The following is a 26152-nucleotide window of genomic DNA, read 5'->3' as shown; positions in this document are numbered from 1 at the left end:
TCTGCTTCACGCAGGACAATTTTGGCCCCTTACATGCCAGAAGATAGGATTTTTTAGCAGAACGGCGCATATTTGCTTTGGATGACATGGGCCTGTATGAGATAGAGGTGTCTGGAGGTTGCACCACACAGGCCCCATTACTTATTCAGCTCTGCTGTTCCATAGCACACAGACCACGTATTAGGTCTGCTCTTCTGAACACTATCTATTTTTCATGAAGCTTTAGTCGCTTTCGCAGCATTAGGGTCACCGGTATCAGGCGGATCGAGTTACCCAGTCTCTTGGCCTGCAGTCATGGCTTCGCTTGGAGCGTCTGGACTTAGCAGAAAGCGCCAGCGAGCGACACTCAAGAGATATTACTGAAAACCTAATATACAGTCACGTTCAGACCCCCATAATGTAAAAATCTCTAGTAAATAGAAGACAGATTTATGAAAACCAGACGAAAAATTAAATTGTCTGTTGCTCGTAGCAACCAATCACAGCACTGCTTTCATTTTTGTAGAGCAGAAGCTGAGATGAAATCTGCGCTGTGATTGGGTGCTATGGGCAACAAAAAATAGCTTTAAGAGTTATGAAAAATGTCTTTGCGGACCATAGCAACCAATCACAGCGCAGCTTTCATTTTTCAAGAGCAGAAGATGAGATGAAAGCTGTGCTGTGATTGGTTGGTATGGACTACAAAGATAGCTTTAAGATTCAGGAAAAATGTCTTTGCTGACCATAGCAACCAATCGCAGCGCAGCTTTAATTTCATATTCTGCTCTGGAAAAATGAAAGCTGTGCTGTGATTGGTTGCCATAGGCAACAAAGACAGCTTTTATGTATCTACCCTAAGGAGTCTTTCTTTTCTGTCAGGATGCTTAGCAACCAATATGGCCTCCATTACTGTTGTCTCTCAGCTTATCTAGACTTCTGAATGCCACATCTGGTTACTTATCTGGGGTTAGATTCCCCTGCACTAGTGAATAAGCAGGCATTAGATTCTGACTGAAAAGCCCTTGGCAGCTGTAATAGAGGGTCATATTTATTGTCACCCAGCTTTTCCATACTCCCGAATAATAAATCTGCCCAGGTAGACAAGAATACACTTACATTGCTTGATATATTTAACCGGAGGAGGGGTCAGGCTGAGGGAGCTGTAATGGAGGCTATATTCATTAATAGGATATACACTCCTCAATACTGAAATTATAGCACCTAGAAGAATAAGCCGTAAGGTTCTAAGTAGCTGGTCGCTAGAGGGAAGGGTCTCACAAGAAAGAAATCCAATGATCACCCTATAGTCGGGAGACTTGTCTGAAAAAAGATAAGATCAAGTGGAGCACCCCTTTAAATGAAACACCCCATAAAGTTGGTAATAATTGCATATAGGATGATGAAGTTGTCACCATGAGCCGCTTCTCCTGAAGGGAATAAGTGTCAATGACTGGAACGGGAACAAAGGAACGAACCATCGTATCAGGTATCTGACGACGAGAGGGAGGACACAGAAATATCACATTCCCGGGAGAGCGGTGGATCAGGCAGTGAATTGAACCAACGTAGCCCCCTCTGCTATAAGCCGCACCGCAGTGAATCCATGAATGGTAGAGGGCACGTCCAAAAAACACACAGCCCATCCTGGTACAGAAGACCTTGAGTTGTTAAAATTACAGTCAGATCTTTTGCAGAATTTTTTCCGCTGCAACTGAGAAAGTTGGGTGACCACCAATATGGCTGCCATAACATAACACAAGGGAGGTCCTCCAACTTTCCCAGACCCCTGAATGGCAAAGTAGTTATCAATATATAATATAGGAGAGGAGGAGGTATCGCTGCATAACTAGGAAGTCTGACCCCCATAACTTACACTCGGAAAGCTGGGTGACAGCTAACACAAGAGAGGTCCTCCAACTTTCCCAGACTCCTGAATGCCAATGCTGCATAGACGGGGCAGGTTGACAACAAATATGGCTGCCATTGCAGGTAACATGTGGCGGTCCCCCAACTTTTTCATTTAATTATTTGCAAATTGGCATGATTATACAGTATGGCCTTAATAAAGCTTCCATGAGTCTTGCCACCTGAGTCTTTCCCAGACTCCCGAATGGCAAAATACACAGTAATATGGGGAGAATGAACCACTGTATACCCAGATATGGTGAAAACCAATATGGCTACCATGTAGCATCTTTCAGACTCCTAAATGGCAAATTAACATCGTTATGCAATACGGCCTTCTGTACGGCTCCCACCAGGGTTGTCACCCAACTTTCCAGGGGTCCTGAACGGTAAAGCTACAAGATTATGCATTAATATCACTGAATGACAAGGCCTACTGACAACCAATATGACTGACGGAACCGATAACACAGGGGGTCCCCCAACTTTTTTAGACTCCGACTCCTGAAAGGCATGTTGTCATCACTATGCCATAAGGCTGCCTTCATTACAGCTCCCATGGGGTTGTCACTCAGCTTTCCCTGGCTCCTGAATGGCAAAGTTGCAAAGATATAGAAGAGGAAGTGGAAGAAATATGGCAGCAAACATGTAATGCCCCAGCTTTCCCAGACTCCTGAATGGAAAAGTTGCATAGATAAGCATTAACATAGGACTGAATAGCTAGGCATGGTGACAACCAGTATGGCTGCCATTATGGATAACATAGGTGTGGCGCCCCAACTTTCCCAGATTCCTGAACGGCATGGCTACATGGCGGAGAAGAGGATGTAACGAGGGAGATATCAGCGTCCGGCGAGGACACGTCTGCCTTCTATCAATGCTGAGCAGGGAGCGATAGATAAGGTAAATCTATACGTTATCACCTCCTGGACGAATTCACTTGTATGGGACTTCCGGAAATAGCCGAGCATGCTCGTTCGGCTCTTTTGGAAACTCCTAAAGAAGCCGCGCATGCGCCGTGCACTCGCATTCACAGCCCATTTTAAGTGGCCTGCCCATTGGGGCCAGGAAGACTGGCGCCATTTTCTACATACAAGTGAAGTGATAACTACAGAGCTCTGCCCCAGAAAAACCTACAAAAAAAACCTTTATGGGATGTGACCATGACATTTTCAGCAGCACTTGTATTTTTGATTTCACGCCCCCAAAAATATTTGTATGGAGCGGTTTCTCATTCAATTCAATGGCGATCTGAGGCTCCGATTCCATTTTTTGGAATGGCTGATGACCAACTACTGTCTAAAACCTCGTACAGACCTTACATTTCTTAAAAATCTTACCACAATTTCATCCAGTCTAGAAAACTCACTCCGCACTAAATACATTTGCAGCGTACGTCTCTCCGCTGTCCTGACCGTTTGCTATAATGTATCGGTGCAGGAAAAACCATTCAGACGTGAGTGCAGACTGAACGACTGCCTAAACTGAAATGCTGTAACCCAGTTTTAGGTCTACGTGTGGCTTCCATTCACTGACAGCAAGCAGAAATCAGCAGCACAAATCTCTCTCCTGCCCTGATCGTTTGCTACAAAGTATCGGCCGGGCTGTATGCATGAAATGGCAACATTGTAGCAAAGTACCAGGTCTGTGCAGGCTCCCCCCCCCACCCAGAACGTACATGGGAACGATTCAATTCACTGACCGCAAGCAGAGGTCTTGAGAAAAAAAAGTGATAAAACGAAATACGAAAGGGTGCAGAACAGGAAAGCCCTATTGATTTGAAGAAGGATGATGAAGCGTTAGTCAGGGAAATCCTTTCATGGCTCCTCGCGCTACACTGGGTCATTGGACTAATTAAGGGCGAGAAGCGGGCGATTCCGGGAAAACCAGTGAGAAGAAGTGAGGCCAGCCTTGTGGGCCACCACAGGAACGAAGGCGGAGAAGCTCCAGTGAGTCATCAAGCAAAAAAATAAAAAATAAATGCTCAAAAGGCAATCGCCTGGTGGACAGATGCAGGGATTGTCTCCATATGTCATGTTTAATCGTACATTTCCTGCATTACATATCACACCAGTTACATGTGCAGTACGCCAGAGCGCTGCGCTGATAGCCTTTGACACCCGGAGGCCGCCATCATTACTGGGGCAAGTGCGTTTCCTCAGATGTCATCGGAGAAAAATGCTCATATGTCATGTGTTTCCTCAAAATGGAAACCGGCTGGGGATGCGCGAGTACAAACCATATGCACAGGATGACTCGGAGCCTATGCATTCATATACAGCACTGGGATCACCATTAGAAAGTCACGCTTTTACGGTATCCGCTTGTTCTGCGCGCTGGGAAAGCGTGCGTCATTTGTATCGTTAGGGCCCCATTCACACGACGGAAGCCGCAGGAGGGTCCCTTTGGCCCCCATTAAGCTACAATAGGTTGGCATCCGTCAGGAAATTCTCCCAACAAATACCTCAGACGTACAGTGTGAATACACCCTTGGGTACAGTGCAGTTTATTGCGGATTTCGCTGCGTCTGGGCAGATTTGGACACAGATTTGCCCCAGGTTTCACCCTTCGCTTTGCACAGGATGAAATCTGCACAAACAATTGACATGCTGCGGATTTAGAAATTGGTACCGCAGGTCGATTTCTGCACGGAAAAATTGTAGATGAGATTTGGAGAAACTGCTGGTGCTGTATTACGTGGCAGAAAATCTGCAAAGAAAAAACGTGCCTAAGCCTACATGCACACGACCGTATGTGTTTTGCGGTTCACCCCAAAAAAACGGATGCCATCCGTTTTTTGTTTTTTTTGCGGATCCATTGTAACAATGCCTAAAACGGACAAGAATAGGACATGTTCCATTTTTTTTTGCGGGGCTACGGAACAGACATACTGAAATGAATGGGTCCGCATCCTATCCGCAAAATAAAACGGAACAGACACGGAAACAAAATACATATACTACAGAGGGCAGTATACTGTATATACATACTACATAGGACAGTTTACTGTATATATATACTACAGAGGGCAGTATACTGTGTATATATATATATATATATATATATACACACACACACTACAGAGGGCAGTATACTGTATATATATACTACAGGGGCAGTATACTATATATATATATATATATATATATATATACACACACACTACAGAGGGCAGTATACTGTATATATATACTACAGAGGGCAGTATACTGTATATATATATATATATATATACACTACAGAGGACAGTATACTGTATATATTATATATATATATATATATACTACAGAGGACAGTAAACTATATACATACTAGAGGACAGTATACTGTATATATATACATATATACTACAGAGGGCAGTATACTGTATATATATATATATATATATACTACAGAGGACAGTAAACTGTATATACATACTAGAGGACAGTATACTGTATATATATATATATATATATACACACACACACACTACAGAGGACAGTAAACTATATATATATATACTACAGAGGACAGTATACTGTATATATACTACAGATGACAGTAAACTGTATATACATACTAGAGGACAGTATACTGTATATATATACTAGAGGGCAGTATACTGTATATATATACACTACAGAGGACAGTATACTGTATATACATACTACAGAGGACAGTATACTGTATATATATACTACAGAGGGCTGTATACTGTATATATATATATATATACACACTACAGAGGACAGTACACTGTATATATATACTACAGAGGACAGTATACTGTATATATACTACAGGTGACAGTAAACTGTATATACATACTAGAGGACAGTATACTGTGTATATATATATATATACACTAGAGGGCAGTATACTGTATATATATACACTACAGAGGACAGTATACTGTATATACATACTACAGAGGACAGTATACTGTATATATACAGTACTACAGAGGACAGTATACAGCTGCAGATGGATCTGGATAGATTGGAGGCTTGGGCAGAGAAGTGGCAGATGAGTTTTAACACCGACAAATGTAAGGTTATGCACATGGGAAGGAATAATGCAAGTCACCAGTACATACTTAATGGTAAAACACTGGGTAAGGCCTCTTTCACACGACCGTTTTTTTTTTCCGTTTTGCGGGCCGTTTTTTGCGGTCCGTATACGGTCCGTATACGGAACCATTCATTTCAATGGTTCCGCAAAAAAAACGGAATGTACTCCGTGTGCATTCCGTTTCCGTATTTCCGTTTTTCCGTTCCGTTTAAAGATAGAACATGTCCTATATTTGGCCGCAAATCACGTTCCGTGGCTCCATTAAAGTCTATGGGTCCGCAAAAAAACGGAATGCATACGGAAATGCATCCGTATGTCTTCCGTATCCGTTCCGTTTTTTGCGGAACCATCTATTGAAAATGTTATGCCCAGCCCAATTTTTAATATGAAATTACTGTATACTGTATTTGCCATACGGAAAAACGGAACGGAACAACGGAACGGAAACGGAACCACAACGGAAGCAAAAAACGGAACAACGGATCCGTGAAAAACGGACCGCAAAACACTGAAATGGACATACTGTCGTGTGAAAGAGGCCTAACACTGACATGGAAAAGGACCTAGGAGTTTTAATAAACAGCAAACTAAGCTGCAAAAACCAGTGTCGGGCAGCTGCTGCCAAGGCCAATAAGATAATGGGTTGCATCAAAAGGGGCATAGATGCCCGTGATGAGAACATAGTCCTACCACTTTACACATCACTAGTCAGACCACACATGGAGGACTGTGTACAGTTCTGGGCTCCTGTGAACAAGGCAGACATAGCAGAGCTGGAGAGGGTCCAGAGGAGGGCAACTAAAGTAATAACTGGAATGGGGCAACTACAGTACCCTGAAAGATTATCAAGTTTAGGGTTATTCACTTTAGAAAAAAGACGACTGAGGGGAGATCTAATTACTATGTATAAATATATCAGGGGGCAGTACAGAGATCTCTCCCATCAGCTATTTATCCCCAGGACTGTGACTGTGACGAGGGGACATCCTCTGCGTCTGGAGGACAGAAGGTTTGTACACAAACATAGAAGAGGATTCTTTATGGTAAGAGCAGTGAGACTATGGAACTCTCTGCCTGAGGAGGTGGTGATGGTGAGTACAATAAAGGAATTCAAGAGGGGCCTGGATGTATTTCTGGAGCGTAATAATATTACAGGCTATAGCTACTAGAGAGGGGTCGCTGATCCAGGGAGTTAGCTGATGCCTGATTAGTGGGAAAAATTCCTTCCCATAAATTGGCTTCTACCTTAGGGCTTGTTCACACTAACGTATGGGTTCCGTTCTGTGCACTGGGGCCGCAATTTGCGGTCCGCAATGCACGGAGAACGTTCGTGAGGCTCCTGGGACGGATCCAGACCCATTTAACTTGAATGGGTCCGCATCCCTCCGTTCCGCAAAAAGATAGGATTTGTTCTATCTTTGTGCAGAACGAAAGTATGGAACGGAACCCCACAGAAGCACTCTGTAGTGCTTCCGTGGGTTTCCGTTCCGTGCTTCCGTTCCGCACCGCTCCGAATCTCCGGATTTGCGGACCCATTCATGAATAATGCACACAGAATGGTGTCCGTTTATTGCGGATCCACATATGCGGTCCGCAATACGGCAACAGAACCCATACGTTCGTGTGAACAAGCCCTTCCTCTAGATCAACTTGCAGGATAACAGGCTGAACTGGATGGACGGAGGGCTTTTTTCAGCCTTATATACTATGTTACTATGTAACACATGCCAATTTAGCGTGGAAACGCATCTAAATCTGCACGGAAAAATCCACATGAAATACACTGCCGTGTGAATTTACCCTTAGGGAGCATTCACACGACCGCACACGATGTGCTGTCTGCATCTTTTGCGGCCCCATTGAAATTGTGGAACGGATGTAGATTCATACAGTCGAAATACGGTCTACGTTTTTTTTTTACCATCCGTGGACTGGTGTCGCAGCAAAGTTGCGCAGTCAAAGATTGTGCGTCTCAATGCTTTTCTATGGAAGCTCTAGTCAAGTAATTATATTGTTGCACTAAGCTGAATAATTTGAAATGTTTTTTAAGTTTTTGACTCCTGAAAAATCTAAATCCATTGGTGTGTCGATTGGAGGATTCATTAGATCAGCCCATTAATCTCAAAAGATGGCAACAGTCGACAATCTGACACTACCTTCAACAGGCACAGAAGTTCTCCAAATTGTCACGTTCAGACTTCATCCTTCAGTATGGTCAGTTTAGCACCAGATTCTCCCCTAGAACTAATTCTAGTCACTGAAATTCCAGTTTGGAGCAACGTTATTTTATTTTGCATTTATTTTGCATTTTATAACTGCATTAAAAGCAATTTTCTGGGTAATTTTTAAAGAATTTGCTGCTACCCAGGAATGGATAGCACTAAAGCTAGCCATAAAAATTTGATAACGGTCAGACTTTGCCAGATTCAGCAGGAGTGACCATCTGTTGTGAAGACCAACCATCTCCTGGCTGGACTGACCATCTCTAACGCTGGGTTCACACCTGAGCGTTTTACAGCGCGTTCAAACGCGCTGTAAAACGCTCAACACATGAAAACCAATGCTTCCCTATGGCCCTGGTTCACACTTGAGCATTTTACAGCGCGTTTGAACGCGCTGAAAAACGCCCTACACTCAAAAAAGTTCTTGAGCTTCTTTGGGGCGTTTTGTCGCGCGTTCCCGTACATAGACTTTCGGGAACGCGCGACAATGGGTGTTCGCTTGTCTCTGTATGCGCGATTGTAAACGCCGGTACAATCGTGCATACAGAGCGCTTCTTTCAGAACGCTCAGGTGTGAACCCAGGGTTAGTCAGACTGACCATCTCTCGGCCGAAATAACCATCTCTCGACAGAACTGACCATCTCTTGGCAGAACTGATCATCTCTTGGCAGAACTTATCATCTCTCGGCTGAACAAGCCATCTCTTGGCAGAATTGACCATCTCCTGACTGACCATTTCTTGGCCAGACTGACCATTTCTTGGCCAGACTGACCATCTCTCCGCAGAACTGATCATCTCTCGGCTGGACTGACCATCTCTCCGCAGAACTGATCATCTCTCGGCTGGACTGACCATCTTTCATCCCTCCAAACTCCCCCCATGTCAGTGGAGATAAAGATTGGATTTCAACTGCCCTATCCTCTTGTTCTCAAGAAGCGAAGCAGCTGGCAGGGGCTTTCTCCATCCGTTTCCATTCAGGAGACATCCATGCTTGGCCGAGTCAAGAAGGCATGTGTATTGTGGGGAGATACAGACGCTAATTTGGCAGAAAGCTATGGCCACACGATCACTGGCCTGTATGGCAGCAAAATGGAGAACGGTATCTATGGGGTCTGTGAGGTACGGTATTTATCAATTCTTTTCAAAAACTTTGCACCTACTACACTGGTCTAGTGAAAAGTTTGTTGGCAAGAAAAGCCATAAAATATGCACAGTTATAAAATACGTGCCACTGGCCGACATGCGCTGAAGCAGCAGATGGCGTAAAATAGCATCTCTAAGAAGAATGACCTCTCATGCCATCTGCGCCATTCTGATACATTGGGCAGTATCTGCGCCATTTCTGCTGTTGTTTCGATCACCGCCTCCGATGACAGCATTGAGACATTGCTGGCGGAGAAGAGTCATGCTCAGCAGCAGATTATTTCTCAACGTTGTATACTTTAGAGCCGGCTATAAACTAGAGAAGTTTATATAGAGGAGCCGCCCCTCTATAAGCCAGGTTATCTCTAATGGCTTTCAAACAAGAGTCTGGCCAAATTATCTAATTAACCTCTAATTCAGGGATTTGACTGGCGTCCCTGGCATTGTCTTGTTCAGACGAATATTCAGCTAAATCTCCTGCAGGGCGTTGTCGCCTCCGAAAAATAACCTTAAGGTTTTCATGGACTAAACCCAACGTCTGAAGGAGTTTATTCAGAGGGGGGTTGTCCACTTCAAGTCCGATGGGAGCGGGTCCCACCTCTCGGGTCCTGTGAAACCCATTCAGCCAGAGTGGTGACCCTCACCCATACTACTTTTATGTCTAAAGACGGAAATCCCTTTAAATTGGCCAGTTTCAGAAAAGCATAGCTGCTTTCTATCAAAAACAGCACCAGGTATAGTCACGGTCCGCAGCCCCCTCCGTTCCAGCGCCAACATGGCTGCAGTGAGTTGGAGGAAAGGAGCGGCTACATTGGGGTGGGTTTGGAGCGGTGAGTTTTTTTTTTTTTTACCTTTCTTGCCTTTAATTTAAAAAAAAAACAACTCTGTGTGCTAATATGCTGTTAGGTCACCACAGACGGCTCTTCCAACCACGCTTCCAAAATCCTGGAGAGCCTGCACACAAACGTATTTTCTTTCCATGTCCGTTCCGTTTTTTTTTGCGGACCGTATGTGAAACCATACGGAAAAAAAACTGAGGTTACTCTGTGTGCATTCCGTTTCCGTATGTCTGTTCTGCAGAAATATAGAACATGTTCTGCTATTGTCCGCATTATGGACAAGGATAGGACTGTTCTATTAGGGGCCATCTGTGCCGTTCCGCAAAATACGAAATGCACACGGACGTCATACGTATTTTTTGCTAAATACATACGGTCGTGTGCATGAGCCCTAAGGCTGATAAAAAAAAATACTAGTGCCTGTGTATGTAATGGCATTTTTTGTACCACTGTATTTTCCCCAGACTGCTCTGCAAAAGAAAAGAACATTACGAGGGGGAGCTACATACGTTTCTATAAAAAACACAAGGCATGCAAAAAACACACTAAAAAACACCAGGTGCTAAAACACACTACGAGGGCAAAGCGGTACCAAAAATACTGCACAAGTCAGGTAACTTTTTTTTTTTCCAGCAGACTTGTGCGGCAGTGCTTTTAAATTGGACTGATATTTTGCGCGTATGGCCCAATGCTGAGCTGTCATGTCAGAAAAGACACAGGCAATTACCATGTGCGTAAAGGATAATGATAAGGGGTAGGATTAGGACTAGGGTAAAGGTTAGGTAAGGGCTTGTTCACACAACCGTATGTATTTTGCGGTCCGCAAAAAATATGGATGACGTCCGTGTGCATTTTTTGTATTTATTAATTATTAAAACACAAGAAATACTAGATAAATGTGGTATCACTGTAATCGTACTGTAATCGTACTGACTCGGAGATTGACGGTAACAGGTAAGTTTTACTACACAGGGGAATGCTGTAAAAAAAAAAACAACATAAAACAGTGTGTTTTTTTTCCCAATTCCACCAATTTTTTTCTAGCTTCTCACTACATCGTATGCAGTATTAAATGGTGTTATTAGAACGTGCAACTTGTCCTGCAGAAAAAAACAAGCCCCATAAGGCTATGTGAATGGAAAAATAAAAACATTATGCCTCTGGAAAGGTAGGGAGTAAAAAATGAAAATCCGAAAACAGAAAATTGCAGGGTTAAAATTAGGGTAAGGATTAGGGAAGGGGTTAGGTACTGCTAAAATCTGCCATGAATGTGCACTGTAAAAAGCATCGCCCCCACTGCCTATTGGAGAGCGGTTGATAATCGCCGGCTGGCCAGATGGCATTATAAAGCCTGGTTATAATAGCTCAGCAGGAGGTCGGGATAATCCAAATTTATTTTAATGAGGTCACAATGAATATCCACATGTTCCATTCCACATCCCTCGCCCCACGGCTGATGTCACTTTACTAATGTGTAACTGTAATTCCTCATTAATCACTTGGAGCGCCTCCGAACGAATGATTAACTGGAGGCGGAATTTGGGTTTTATGGCTGTGCTTTTTTTTGCGGTCCGCAAAAAACGGAAGCCGCCCGTGTTGCCTTCCGCAATTTGCGGAACGGAAGCCGGCAATATAAATGCCTATTCTTGTCCGCAAAGCGCGGACAAGAATAGGACATGTTATATTTTTTTTTGCGGGGCCGCGGAATGGAGCCACGGATGCGGACAGCACACGGAGTGCTGTCCGCATCTTTTGCGGCCCTATTGAAGTGAATGGGTCCGCATCCGAGCCGCCAAAACGGCGGCTCGGATGCGGACCCAAACAACGGTCGTGTGCATGAGGCCTAAGGCGCCCCTGCACACGATCATATGGTTTTGCGGTCCGTTTTTAAACCGTTTTTCAGTTTTTTTGTTTCAGTAGTGTTTCCGTTTTTGTTCCGCTTCCGTTCTGTTTTGCCGTTCTGTTTTTCCGTTTGGTTTCCGTTTGTGATCCGCAAACGGAAGCATACAAAAAAATTGGGCTGGGCATAAGATTTTCAATAGATGGTTTCGCAAAAATGGAACGGATACGGAAGACATAGGGAAGCATTCCGTATGCATTCTGTATTTTTTGCGGAACCATTGACTTGGGCCTCCTGCACAGGACCATATTTTTTTTCAGTTTCCGTTCTGTTTTTTTGTGTACCGTTTGCGGTCCATATGCGGAACAATCTACTTCAACGGAAGGTACTCCGTATGCATTCCGTTTCTGTATTTCCGTTCTGTTCAAAGATAAAACATGCCCTATTATTGCCCACAAATCACGTTCCGTGGCTCCATTCAAGTAAATGGTTCCACCAAAAAAACGGAAGGCATACGAAATGCATCCGTATGTCTTCCGTATCCGTTCCGTTTTTGCGGAACCATCTATTAAAAATGTTATGCCCAGCCCAATTTTTTTATGTACTTACTGTTTAAACGCTATTGTATTCTTTAATTTACGATCCGCAAAAAATGGATCACAAATGGAAACCAAACGGAAAAACGGAACGGAAAAATGAAACGGAAGAGGAACGGAAACACTACTGAAAGAAAAAAAATGGAACCGTTTAAAACGGACCACAAAACCATACGGTCATGTGCAGGAGGCCTTGAATGGAGCCACGGAACGTGATTTGCGGACAAGAATAGGATATGTTCTATTTTTTCTGCGTGGTCCGTGGCACGGAGCAACGATGCCGACAGCATAGAAATGAATGGGTCCGCACCCGTTCTGCAAAATTGTATGAATGTAGCCTAAGCCAAACAATAGTGCAGGGGTAGGCAACCTCCGGCACCCCAGCTGTGGTGAAACTACAACTCCCAGCATGCATACTTCATCTGCTCTTCTCAGAACGCTCAGAGAAATGAATAGCTGGAAGGCCGAAGGGTGCTGACGCCTGCAATAGTGGGTACAGGGCCTCATTTATCAAAACTGTGTAACAGGAAAACTGTCTTAGTTGCCCCTAGCAACCAATCAGAACTGCCCTTTCTTTTCTTAAAATGTTCTGAAAAAATTATAGGTGGAATCTGATTGGTTGCTAGGGGAAACTCATGAATTTTTCCCTTTACACCAGTTTTGCTAAATCTGGTCCCATCGTTATCTCTACAGAATTGTTTTCCTTCCAGGAGAGACTACAGCCTCTGCCTGCAAGCCCTGGATGATGGGTGTGTTATTCCAGGATGATGGGTGTGTTACTGCACAGCTATGAAGGGCAGTGATTGTAATTTTACACAGATGTGCTGGTGACAGCAGAAGACAAAGGGAGGGACACGGCCCCAGCTTTATGGTCCTGTCCTGAAGCCTCTTCATGAGGATAAACAGAGTCATAAAACCTGAGCAGTGACGCAGGGACGGGCGGCCATAGGTCCTCAGTGTTATCACAAGCCAACAAGATGGCCTTCTAGTGCTGACGAGAGGCCCGAATAAAGTGTCATAACATCTACTGATATATCATACCGGGCATACCATAGATATCCCCATACCATGCAATCACATCATATAAAGTGCATTAAAGGGTTTCTGTCATCCGAAAAATGGGTATTAACCTGGCTGACCTTAGCGATGTGCTAATGTCAGCTGAACATAACTATATTAGTCCCATGTCACTATGTGCTGCCGTTATTGAGAAAAACAAACTTTTATAATATGCAAATGAGCCTCTAGGAGCGGGGGGTGAGGGTGGGGGGGGGGATTGTTGCATCTGTTCCTAGAGGCTCCATTCGGGAAATCTCGTGCCTGCGCCGTCCCGTTCAGTATTCAGCGCAGGCGCAGTGAGGAAGCCAGCTGTTGGCGAACTTCCTTCCCTCACTGCGTCTGCGCCGAATACTGAACGGGATGGTGCAGGCGTGAGATTTCCCCGGCAGACAGGAGACCAATGCTGGCCTGGCCCTGTCAATCAAGTGTAGAAGGGCGTGGAAAGAGGTGGGCGAACTGAGCCTCTAGGAGCAGGTGCAACACCCCCCCCCCCCTCCTAGAGGCTCATTTGCATATTATAAAAGTTCGTTTTTCTAAATAACGGCAGCACATAGTGACATGGGACTAATATAGTTATGTTCAGCTGACATTAGCACATCGCTAAGGTCAGCCAGGTTAATACCCATTTTTCTAATGACAGAAAGACAATGGGGGCATATCGCTAGGATATGCCCCCATTGTCTGATAGGTGCGGGTCCCACCTCTGGGACCCGCACCTACAAGGAGAACGGAGCGGAGAAAGTTGTGGAGGGCGCACCGCGCATGCGCAGCCGCGCTGCCCTCTGTTCATTTCTATGGAGCCACTGAAATTAGCCGAGCGCTGGCACGGCTATTTCCGTCGGCCCCATAGAAATGAATGGGAGTGGTGGCCGCGCATACGCGGTGCGCTCCTATTCACTTCAATGGGAGAGGCGGGGAGCTGCGCCTGGTGGTGGACGGACCCCGGGGTCCTCCAGCCACAACTCTCCCCGGCTCCGTTCTCCTTGTAGGTGCGGGTCCCATAGGTGGGACCCGCACCTATCAGACAATGGGGGCATATCCTATCGATATGCCCCCATTGTCTAAGATGGGATAACCCCTTTAAGAAAGTCTTCAGACCCTTGCACTTTCTTCACATTTTGCTATGCTGCTCCTTGTACTAAAATAAAAGTTCCCTGACATAACCGAGAGTCAGACTACACAGTGAAGTGCAGCATACAGAGTTATACAACCAGCCTGTCAGTACAGCAGATTCAGAGGGAAACAGAGATAGCAGAGTGGAGTTTTCCTGACAGTTTCATGCTAAAGTATGCTGGAACCAAGACAAAGCCTGTGAACCGTTTTGGAGAACGTTTATGTAAAGTAAAGCCGCCATTGAACTTCATCTCAAGGTCTGGACTGAAGTTATTCTTTTATCCCTCAATTATTCCTCCTATTTATTGCTTCGGAGCCAAAGCCTAGTGTCCAGCCGTATTCAGGTAGGAGCACCGTGACACACATAAAGAGACATTTTAGGCTGCACTATACCACTCAGCATTCCTACACCTGGGTTGCGTTATAGAGGGCCCTAGGGGGAGGCGCCTGTTGCAAAAGCACCTAAAGGACTCTAGGACTGTGAGAAACAAGATTCTCTGGTCTGATAAAACCAAGATTGAACTTTTTGGCCTCAGTTTTAAGTGTCATGTCTGAAGGAAACCAGGCCCTGCTCATCACCTGCCCAATACCATCCCTACAGTGAAGCATGGTGGTGGCAACATCATGCTGGGGGGACAGGGAGACTGGTCAGGGTGGAGGGAAAGCTGGATGGAGCAAAATACAGATAGCTCTGGACCACAGGTTCACCTTCCAACAAGACAATGACCCTAAGCACACAGCCTGGACAACACAGGAGCGGCTTAGGAACAAAACTGGGAATGTCCTTGAGTGTCCCTGCCAGAGCCCTGACCTGAACCCAATGGAAGTTCTCTGGAGAGACCAGAAAATGGCTGTCCACCGATGGTCCCCATCAAACTGGAAAGAGCAAATCTTCAAAGAAAGGCAGAAAAACCCCAAAACCAGGTGTGGAAACCTTGTGGCATTATCCTCAAGAAGACTGGAGGCTGCAATCACTGCCAAGGATGCTTCAAAAGTCCTGAGTAAAGGGTGTGAATACTTATGTCCTGGGTAAAGGGTCTGAATACTTATGTCCTGGGTAAAGGGTCTGAATACTTATGTCCTAGGTAAAGGGGCTGAGTACTTATGTTCTGAGTAAAGAGTCTGAATACTTATGTCCTGAGTAAAGGGTCTGAATACTTATGTCCTGAGTAAAGGGTCTTAATACTTATGTCCTGAGTAAAGGGTCTGAATACTTATGTCCTGAGTAAAGGGTCTGAATACTTATGTCCTGAGTAAAGGCTGTGAATACTTATGTCCTGAGTAAAGGGGCTGAATACTTATGTCCTGAGTAAAGGGGCTGAGTACTTATGTCCTGAGTAAAGGGTCTGAATACTTATGTCCTGAGTAAAGGGGCTGAATACTTATGTCCTGAGTAAAGGGTCTGAATACTTATGTCAGTGCAGGATTGTAGTTTTTCCTTTTCAGTAAATTAGTAAAGATTTCGGACATTCTGTTCTCACTTTCTCATTATGGAGTGCAGAATGAGGGGCACAAGGAGCAACGTAACAAAATGTGAAGAAAGTGAAAGGGTCTGAAGACTTTCTGAATGCATTATATGTCATATCACCTGATTATATATCATACATGTCATACTAACAGATCACTCATGTTATATCATCTGATCACATTGTATGATTGAATTATATGTTATACATCTCATGTAATCTAATCATATCTAATACAGACATGTAGTCATATATCATGTGGTTATTTATTATACGCACTTTATACAGCGCTACTATATTCCGCAGCGCTTTACAGACATTAGCATCCAACTGTCCCCAATGGGGCTCACAATTTAAGTTCCCTATCAGTAGGAAGTGTGGGAGGAATTGGGGAAAACCCACGCAAACATGGGGAGAACATACAAACTCCATGCAGATGTTATCCTTGGTTGGATTCGAATCTAGGACCCCAGCGCTGAGCCACAATACTGCCCACATATACCATACATATCATCCATGATCATATATCATGTGATCAACTCATACAATTGAATCTTACCACATGATCACATCATTTACAGTAGAGACCAAAAGTTTGGACACACCTTCTCATTCAAAGAGTTTTCTTTATTTTCATGACTATGAAAATTGTAGATTCACACTGAAGGCATCAAAACTATGAATTAACACATGTGGAATTATATACATAACAAAAAAGTGTGAAACAACTGAAAATATGTCATATTCTAGGTTCTTCAAAGTAGCCACCTTTTGCTTTGATTACTGCTTTGCACACTCTTGGCATTCTCTTGATGAGCTTCAAGAGGTAGTCACCTGAAATGGTCTTCCAACAGTCTTGAAGGAGTTCCCAGAGATGCTTAGCACTTGTTGGCCCTTTTGCCTTCACTCTGCGGTCCAGCTCACCCCAAACCATCTCGATTGGGTTCAGGTCCGGTGACTGGAGGCCAGGTCATCTGGCGCAGCACCCCATCACTCTCCTTCATGGTCAAATAGCCCTTACACAGCCTGGAGGTGTGTTTGGGTCATTGTCCTGTTGAAAAATAAATAATGGTCCAACTAAACGCAAACCGGTAGGAATAGCATGCCGCTGCAAGATGCTGTGGTAGCCATGCTGGTTCAGTATGCCTTCAATTTTGAATAAATCCCCAACAGTGTCACCAGCAAAGCACCCCCACACCATCACACCTCCTCCTCCATGCTTCACGGTGGGAACCAGGCATGTAGAGTCCATCCGTTCACCTTTTCTGCGTCGCACAAAGACACGGTGGTTGGAACCAAAGATCTCAAATTTGGACTCATCAGACCAAAGCACAGATTTCCACTGGTCTAATGTCCATTCCTTGTGTTCTTTAGCCCAAACAAGTCTCTTCTGCTTGTTGCCTGTCCTTAGCAGTGGTTTCCTAGCAGATATTCTACCATGAAGGCCTGAGTCACACAGTCTCCCCTTAACAGTTGTTCTAGAGATGTGTCTGCTGCTAGAACTCTGTGTGGCATTGACCTGGTCTCTAATCTGAGCTGCTGTTAACCTGCCATTTCTGAGGCTGGTGACTCGGATGAACTTATCCTCCGCAGCAGAGGTGACTCTTGGTCTTCGTTTCCTGGGGCGGTCCGCATGTGAGCCAGTTTCTTTGTAGTGCTTGATGGTTTTTGTGACTGCAATTGGGGACACTTTCAAAGTTTTCCCAATTTTTCGGACTAACTGACCTTCATTTCTTAAAGTAATGACGGACACTCGTTTTTCTTTACTTAGCTGCTTTTTTCTTGCCATAATACAAATTCTAACAGTCTATTCAGTAGGACTATCAGCTGTGTATCCACCTGACTTCTCCACAACGCAACTGATGTTCCCAACCCCATTTATAAGGCAATAAATCCCACTTATTAAACCTGGCAGGGCACACCTGTGAAGTGAAAACCATTTCAGGTGACTACCTCTTGAAGCTCATCAAGAGAATGCCAAGAGTGTGCAAAGCAGTAATCAAAGCAAAAGGTGGCTACGTTGAAGAACCTAGAATATGACATATTTTCAGTTGTTTCACACTTTTTTGTTATGTATATAATTCCACATGTGTTAATTCATAGTTTTGATGCCTTCAGTGTGAATCTACAATTTTCATAGTCATGAAAATAAAGAAGACTCTTTGAATGAGAAGGTGTGTCCAAACTTTTGGTCTGTACTGTATGTCATACCACATATTCCATTATCTAATTACGTAATATATTTCATACAATCTAATCATAGATAGTACATGTCATAGTATCTGATCATAGTATCAATTCCTATCATGTCCCTCGATTACATCGTATCACTTAATCATAAGCTATATATATCCTATTATCATATCGCTGATGCATACCATGTGATCATATCATCTAATGACATCATCTGAACATGTCATATAGATCATATGTCATCTAATCGTACATGTCATAGTATCTGATCCTATATCATACATAGCTTTTCCAATCATATATCATATCATCCGACCGCACCATATAGGTCATATCATCTATCACGTATCATACAGGTCATATCATCTATCACGTATCATATATCATCTATCGTGTATCGTACCATCTAATGATATGTAATATTTTTTAAAACCATTCTAATATATACATCAGATCATGCTGTCACTTCCACTATGTTGGGCCCCATGCACACGGCTGTAATTTGGGTCCGTGCCTGATCCGCATTTTTTGCACATCGCACACAGACCCATTAATATCTATGGGGCCGCAAAAAATGCGGACAGCACACAGATCTCATCCGTGCATTCTAGAACATGTCCTGTGCGGACAAGAACAGGCATTTCTATAATAGGGGCCGAGGAAAGTGTGGGGTGCACACGGCCGGCATCCGTATTTTGCAGATCCGTGGTGTGCACGAGGCCTTAGAGGGAGAGCTGCTTCACTCTGTGGACTGAGCTCTTCTCTGATGATGCAGATGATTCTGTAGAGGAGCGATCCCAGCCCCAAATTCCTGCACACCTTTTTAGCATTTTGACTATTTCAGTGACCCCCAAATAAGAACCTCCATACACATCCAAGGGAAACAACCCAAAAAGCCACGCCCTGCAGATGTCTCCATGACCCCTGGGGTTCGAGGGGCCACCTCAATTGCAGATCCTGTTTCTACATATTATGGAGGCTTAGTGGAAATCTCTGACACCTCAGCCTGACAAAACCAACACAGAGGAGACGGCAATGCACTGACCGGCACAGCGACACGTCATGGGGTTGTACAGTTTGCTACAAAGAGAATGTGGAGGACTCACACATCCAAGCATTCCAATGGGCACATGTAATACTTTCCTTCTCCTCTGGGGGTGCTGCAGGGAAATTCAACCCTTACTATTAGCTCCTCCAACAGATCACAGCTGATCACTGTGGTTCCCAATAGTCTAGGACAGTGAAGGCTAACCTCCAACACTCCAGCTGCGGTGAAACTACGACTCCCAGCATGCGCCACTCATTTCTAAGGAGTTCTGAGAACAGCCAAGCGAGTGTACATCTTGGGACTTGTAGTTTTACCACAGCTGGAGTGCCGGAGGTTAGCCATCGCAGGCCTAGGATTAGCCCGTGCGGGGGAGGGCTAAAAAGCTTGTAAAATGTGGTCAATCCCATTAAATACGCGCTCCTTTCATCTCTATGGGCCGGGAAAAAGTCGAGCTATAGATGATGAACGGAGTAGTGGTCACACACGTGTGGGGCTGAAACGATTCATCGATGTAATTAAGGCCCAAAAATCCACGATGCAATTTCCCTGCATCGAGGTTTCATTTAAATCATGTGACCACGGAGCGTGAGTGAGGTGAAGCCTCTCACTCTCTGCTCCGTGGCCTCCCAACGTGGCACCGCGCTGCACTGGCCAGGACCTTGCGTGCACACATCGTGAGCACGCTGGCTGATGCTGTGTGTGACGTCAGGTCCCTCCCAGTGCATGCTGGGAAGAAGACGCGGTCCGTCTCCTGCGGACTCTATGTCAGCGCACTGCCAGGAAAGGTAAGTATAAAGTTAGAGGGGGGAAGGATTGAAGGGGGCACCTGTGATTTGAAGGGGCTGATGGCGCTGGGGGACATGGATGGCAATGGCATTGAGGGGCTGATGGCGCTGGGGGAGTGGGGGATGGGACATAAATGGCATAGAAGGGCTGATGGCGCTGTGGGACATGGCATGGAGGGGCTGATCTGATGGCATTGGGGAAGTGGTGGATGGTGGATGGCATGGAGGCACTGGGGGAGGGGGACATGGCAATGGATGGCATGGAGGCTCTGGGGGAGGGGGACACAATGGATGGCATAGAGGGGCAGATGGCACTGGGGGAGTTGAGGACATGGCATGGAGGGGCTGATCTGATGGCGCTGGGGGAGTGGGGGATGGGACATAAATGGCATAGAAGGGCTGATGGCACTGTGGGACATGGCATGGAGGGGCTGATCTGATGGCATTAGGGAAGTGGGGGACATGGTGGATGGCATGGAGGCACTGAGGGAGTGGGGGACATGGTGGATGGCATGGAGGCACTGAGGGAGTGGGGGACATGGTGGATGGCATGGAGGCACTGAGGGAGTGGGGGACATGGTGGATGGCATGGAGGCACTGAGGGAGTGGGGGACATGGTGGATGGCATGGAGGCACTGAGGGAGTGGGGGACATGGTGGATGGCATGGAGGCACTGAGGGAGTGGGGGACATGGTGGATGGCATGGAGGCACTGAGGGAGTGGGGGACATGGTGGATGGCATGGAGACACTGGGGGAGGGGGACATGGCAATGGATGGCATGGAGGCACTGAGGGAGTGGGGGACATGGTGGATGGCATGGAGGCACTGAGGGAGTGGGGGACATGGTGGATGGCATGGAGACACTGGGGGAGGGGGACATGGCAATGGATGGCATGGAGGCACTGAGGGAGGGGGACACAATGAATGGCATGGAGGTGCAGATGGCACTCAGGGAGTGGGGGACATGGCAATTTGGCTGGCAATGGATGGCATGGCAGAAGAGCAGCCTGCTGGAGTATACCGTATTGGGTATAGCCGGGTACAACCAGCTATATGCTCTCATTGACTATCATGTGGTCCTAGGCCATCTGGCCATGTTCTGACATACATGCTGGGTATTGTCCAAAGCAGGTTTTTTTTTGTCCGGTCAAAACCCAGCCTGAATGCTGTAACAAGGCCGGACCCCATTACAGCCAGTCGCTGCAGCGGCCGGCAGTATCCAGCTATACCCGATACGGTACATTGGCCGTTCTTCTGACAGAATGTATATTGCAGCTCTGAAAGAAGCCATGTGTGTGCAATTATGTGCTATCTCACTGTAAGAAATAAAATATAGTTTTTCATAAAGCAATACGTTATTTTAGGAAGGTTTTTCTTATTAGAGTACTCGATTAATCGTAAAAATAATCGGTAGAATACTCAACTGCTAAAATAATCGTTTGCTGCAGCCCTACCCACGTGGACTACTACTCCATTCACTCAGGGATCCCCATTCTCCTCCTCGTGTTCGGACCCCCAGCCATCCTGTGGATAGCTGATATTTTTTTTTCGTGGGCCAACCCCTTTAAGGATCCCATCAGAGTCAATGGTCCGTAATCCCCTCTCCAGTGACTACTTACGCGCAGCAATAACATGGAATATATTACACGGCGGTACTTAAAAGTTACGACGCGGCTCTAATAACATTACACAAAGCTCTCATCACAGACGATCCCTCACAGCATCCGGCACAGTCCAAAAATCCAGCGGCGCCAGCATACGACAGGTTAAACTTAAAGCCCCGGAGTGTAGTCGCTTAAAGGAATTTTCCAGTCTTTATGTAAATAGAGCTGAAATATTTGTATCATTAAAAAAAAGTTCTGCAACTTTTAAATAGACTTTATAGTTTCAAGATCTCTGCTTGCTGCCAATGAAATGAGAACAAACCTAAATTGTCTCAGCCGAGAGTCTGCGACCGTGGTGTGTCCAGTCTAGACAATCCTCTTGGACTCAGGACTGATACATTGTAGCAAACTATCAGGGATTTGTGCTCACAGTCGAGGCTTGCCTACCCTGGATACAGCAGTGTGCGCTCTCCACAGTCTCCTATGAGAATATTAGAGAATTGCTTATCATGCAATTCCTCAAAAGTGGCTAAAAATGAAAGGGATGTTCACCACCCTACTGGATAAGTGCTATGGGGGGGTTTCGCTAGATTGCTAGAATAAGGGTCCCTGGTCGCCCCCCATCCCGACGACAGCAACAACAATGGGGCGAATGGGGGTGGCATTTGGTGGACCCCCCACTCATTTAATGCTTATCACCCATTCCGCTGTATACCCCTTTAAAAAAAGTTTTAGATGCCATTCATACTGCGACAATGCCTGCAGAACATTGCGTCGCCGTTTGCAAGACAAGATGTTCTGCAGCTTCTAGGTTCCCGATATGACACCTTCTGATACATATGTTTGCCTACTGACAGCCCAGGGTATGAGCTGGCATGGTGCCCCTGTGCCATATGGTGCCCCCCAATCCTGCTGGAGTGTCCCATGCAGACCCCAGCCACTTTTCACCAGTGCAGCCCCCCAGGGCACCCTCTCAGGAGGTCTCTTACCCCAGGCAGCTCTCTCCTCCAGGCTTCCCTTGTGTTCCACAGGCTGCTGGCAGAGCTGGGATCCCTGGCACATGACAGGAGGGCAGGGGAGCTGGTGATGCCTCCTGGCAGAGCTGCTGGCTGCCTCCCCGGGCCCTGATCACGGTGCCTGCTGCCTCTGCTCCCGCTGATCTCCTCTGCTTGCCGGCAGCATTACTCTCCACTTCTGATCTTTGTACTTTTTTTTTTTTTCTTCTCCTCTTTTGTTTGCAGTTTTGAACCTGGAGTGGGGGCTGGAGGCTCTGTGCTGCCACCTGGTGTCCGCTGCTCGCCACTGCAGCGCAGCCACTGTCACCGGCCAGAGGAGGTGGTGCCAGTCTGTGAGGGGGGAGGCTGGACTCTGCCATGTGCACAGGAACCATGGTGGAGGTGACATGACTCCACATCTACACCCAGGGTGTGTCCTCTGTGCTCCTGCTGCTTACACCATGAATTCTTAGGAATCTGCATCTGGGAAAGCTGGGTGACAACCAATATGGCTACCCACAGAGATTGTCATGCTAGCTTTGAAAAGAAACTTCAGGGAGATTTCAAAAAGCCATGTATTAAGGGGCATCACATTTTTTATTTTTACCTTATGTTCATTTATATTGGGGATACCCCCCTCCCCCAGCCAGGGGCATTTAAACAAATTAACATCCCCGAGACCAGATCCCAAGCAAATCCAGACCCCCCAGACTAGACCCTTTAAAGGGCATACAGACCCCAGACCAGACCTTTTAAACGGACCCCCTAAACAAATACAAACTCCGAGACCAGACCCCCTAAACAAATGCAGACTCCAGACCAGACCCCCTAAACAAATACAAACTCCGAGACCAGACCCCCTAAACAAATGCAGACTCCAGACCAGACCCCCTAAACAAATACAAAATCCGAGACCAGACCCCCTAAACAAATACAAAATCCGAGACCAGACCCCCTAAACAAATGCAGACTCCAGACCAGACCCCCTAAACAAATACAAACTCCGAGACCAGACCCCCTAAACAAATACAAAATCCGGGACCAGACCCCCTAAACAAATGCAGACTCCAGACCAGACCCCTTAAACAAATGCAGACTCCAGACCAGACCCCTAAACAAATACAAAATCCGTGACCAGACCCCCTAAACAAATGCAGACTCCAGACCAGACACCCTATACAAATACAAAATCCGATACCAGACCCTCTAAACAAATGCAGACTCCAGACCAGACACCCTATACAAATACAAAATCCGATACCAGACCCTCTAAACAAATGCAGACTCCAGACCAGACACCCTATACAAATACAAAATACGATACCAGACCCTCTAAACAAATGCAGACTCCAGACCAGACCCCCTATACAAATACAAAATCCGTGACCAGACCCCCTAAACAAATACAAACTCCGAGACCAGACCCTCTAAACAAATACAAACTCAGAGACCAGACCCCCTAAACAAATGTAGATTCCAGACCAGACCCTATAAACAAATACAAACCCCCAGACTAGATTTCCTGAGCCATTACAGACCCCCCAAATAAATACAGATCCAGACCCCTAAACAAGTACAGACTCCAGACCATCGAAAGAAATACAGACCCTCCAGACCAAACGCCTTAAGGCGCATTCACATGACCGTATCTATAGATGACCACACAGATGCGGATGATATCAGTCTGCTGTCTGCATGGTTTTTTGCAGCCCCATATAAATGAATGGGTCCGCGTCTGATCCGTAAAAAAAAAAAATCAGATTGGAACGAAAATACGGTTGTGTGAATGTACCCTTAAACAAATCCATACCCCAGACCAGAACCTCTAATCAAATACAGCCCCCCCCCCCCAGACCAGACCCCTTTATACAAATCCATACCTCACAGCAGACCTTCTAAAGAAATAGCCCCAGACCAGACCCTTAAACAAATTCACAGACCCCATAGAAGACTCCTAAACTAAAACAGACCAACGTAAAGGGGGATTCCAGTAACAAGGTATCCTTTTAGATTGTTGGGGTTATAACCACTGGGACCGACCACCATCACAATCAAAGGGGTCCTATCCACCATCTCCAGAAGTCCTATAGCACTCCATTTGCATAGGACCCATGTTCACATGATTGGGGGGGGTACCCATGGTCAGACCCCCACCAATCTAACAGTTATCCTCCGTCCAGTGGATAGATAGACTTTTTGTAACCAAAATACCCCTTTAACTAATACCCAAGACCCACTAAAGAAATACATCCTCAAGACCAGGGATCAGCAACCTTCGGCACTCCAGCTGTTCAGAAACTACAACTCCCAGAATGCTCCAGTCACTTCTATGGGAGCTAGCAGAACAGTTCAATGTGTTTTTATGCTGGGAATTGTAGTTTCACAGCAGCTGGAGTGTCGAGGGTTGCGTATCCCTGTCCTAGACTTACCCTGCTTTCACACCTGAGCGTTTCTCAAACGCGCGTTTTACGCGCGTTTTTGTTGAGCGTTTTTATGCGCGTTTTTTGTAATAGTAAACGCGCGTTTGACGCGCGTTTGTGTGATTGACTGCAGTGTCCTATGGCCACAAACGCGCGTCAAAACGCCCCAAAGAAGCTCAAGAACTTGATTATGCGTTGGGCGTTTTACAGCGCGATCGTACGCGCTGTAAAACGCCCAGGTGAGAACCATTCCCATAGGGAAGCATTGGTTTTCATGTGTTGAGCGTTTTACAGCGCAACGCTCAGGTGTGAACTTAGACTTAGGCCTCTTGCCGGCCGTGCCCATGCTGCAGACCGCAAATTGCAGTCCGCAAAGCACGGGCACCGACCATGGGCCCGCCGCATGCAGATCGCGACCCCATTCACTTGAATGGGGTCCACGATCCGTCCGTTCCGCAAAAAGATAGGACAAGTTCTATCTTTTTGCGGAACAGAAGCACGGAACACCACAGAAGCACTCCGTATTGCTTCCGTTCAGCGCCGCATCTCCGGATTTGCCGACTTATTCAAGTGAATGGGTCCGCATTCGTGATGCGGAATGCACACGGCCGGTGTCCCGTGTATTGCGAACCTGCTGTATGCGGCCAGCAATATGACCACTGGGGACACACGGTCCTATGCAAGAGGCCTAATACAGGCCCACAATAAAGACCCCCAACCAGGAGGGTAGATATAATAAACATTGGGTCAGAACCCCTGTGCAGCCATACTGTGTGTCATCTAACACTCCCAGAAATAGATCTGCAGAGCTCCTTAGATACCATGCAGCTCAGCGTCTGTAAGGTGCAGGTAAAGCTTCTGCGTTTGGAAAGCAGATTGTCCCTGGATTC

General features: G+C 45.9%; 1 protein-coding gene across 1 annotated transcript in view; it reads right to left on the bottom strand.

Moving 5' to 3' along the window:
• The window catches only part of RAI14 (retinoic acid induced 14), a 150248-nt gene extending 127188 nt beyond the window's left edge, over positions 1 to 23060 (bottom strand). Inside the window, exon 1 of the mRNA XM_044276412.1 lies at positions 22837 to 23060. The gene's annotated coding sequence lies outside the window, so the exon portion shown is untranslated. The remainder of the gene's footprint in view (positions 1 to 22836) is intronic.
• Positions 23061 to 26152: the final 3092 nt, after the last annotated feature.

The sequence above is a fragment of the Bufo gargarizans genome, chromosome 1 (genome assembly GCF_014858855.1).
Source record: "Bufo gargarizans isolate SCDJY-AF-19 chromosome 1, ASM1485885v1, whole genome shotgun sequence".
Lineage (NCBI taxonomy): Eukaryota > Metazoa > Chordata > Amphibia > Anura > Bufonidae > Bufo > Bufo gargarizans.
This window is presented reverse-complemented; position numbering and strand designations above follow the sequence as displayed.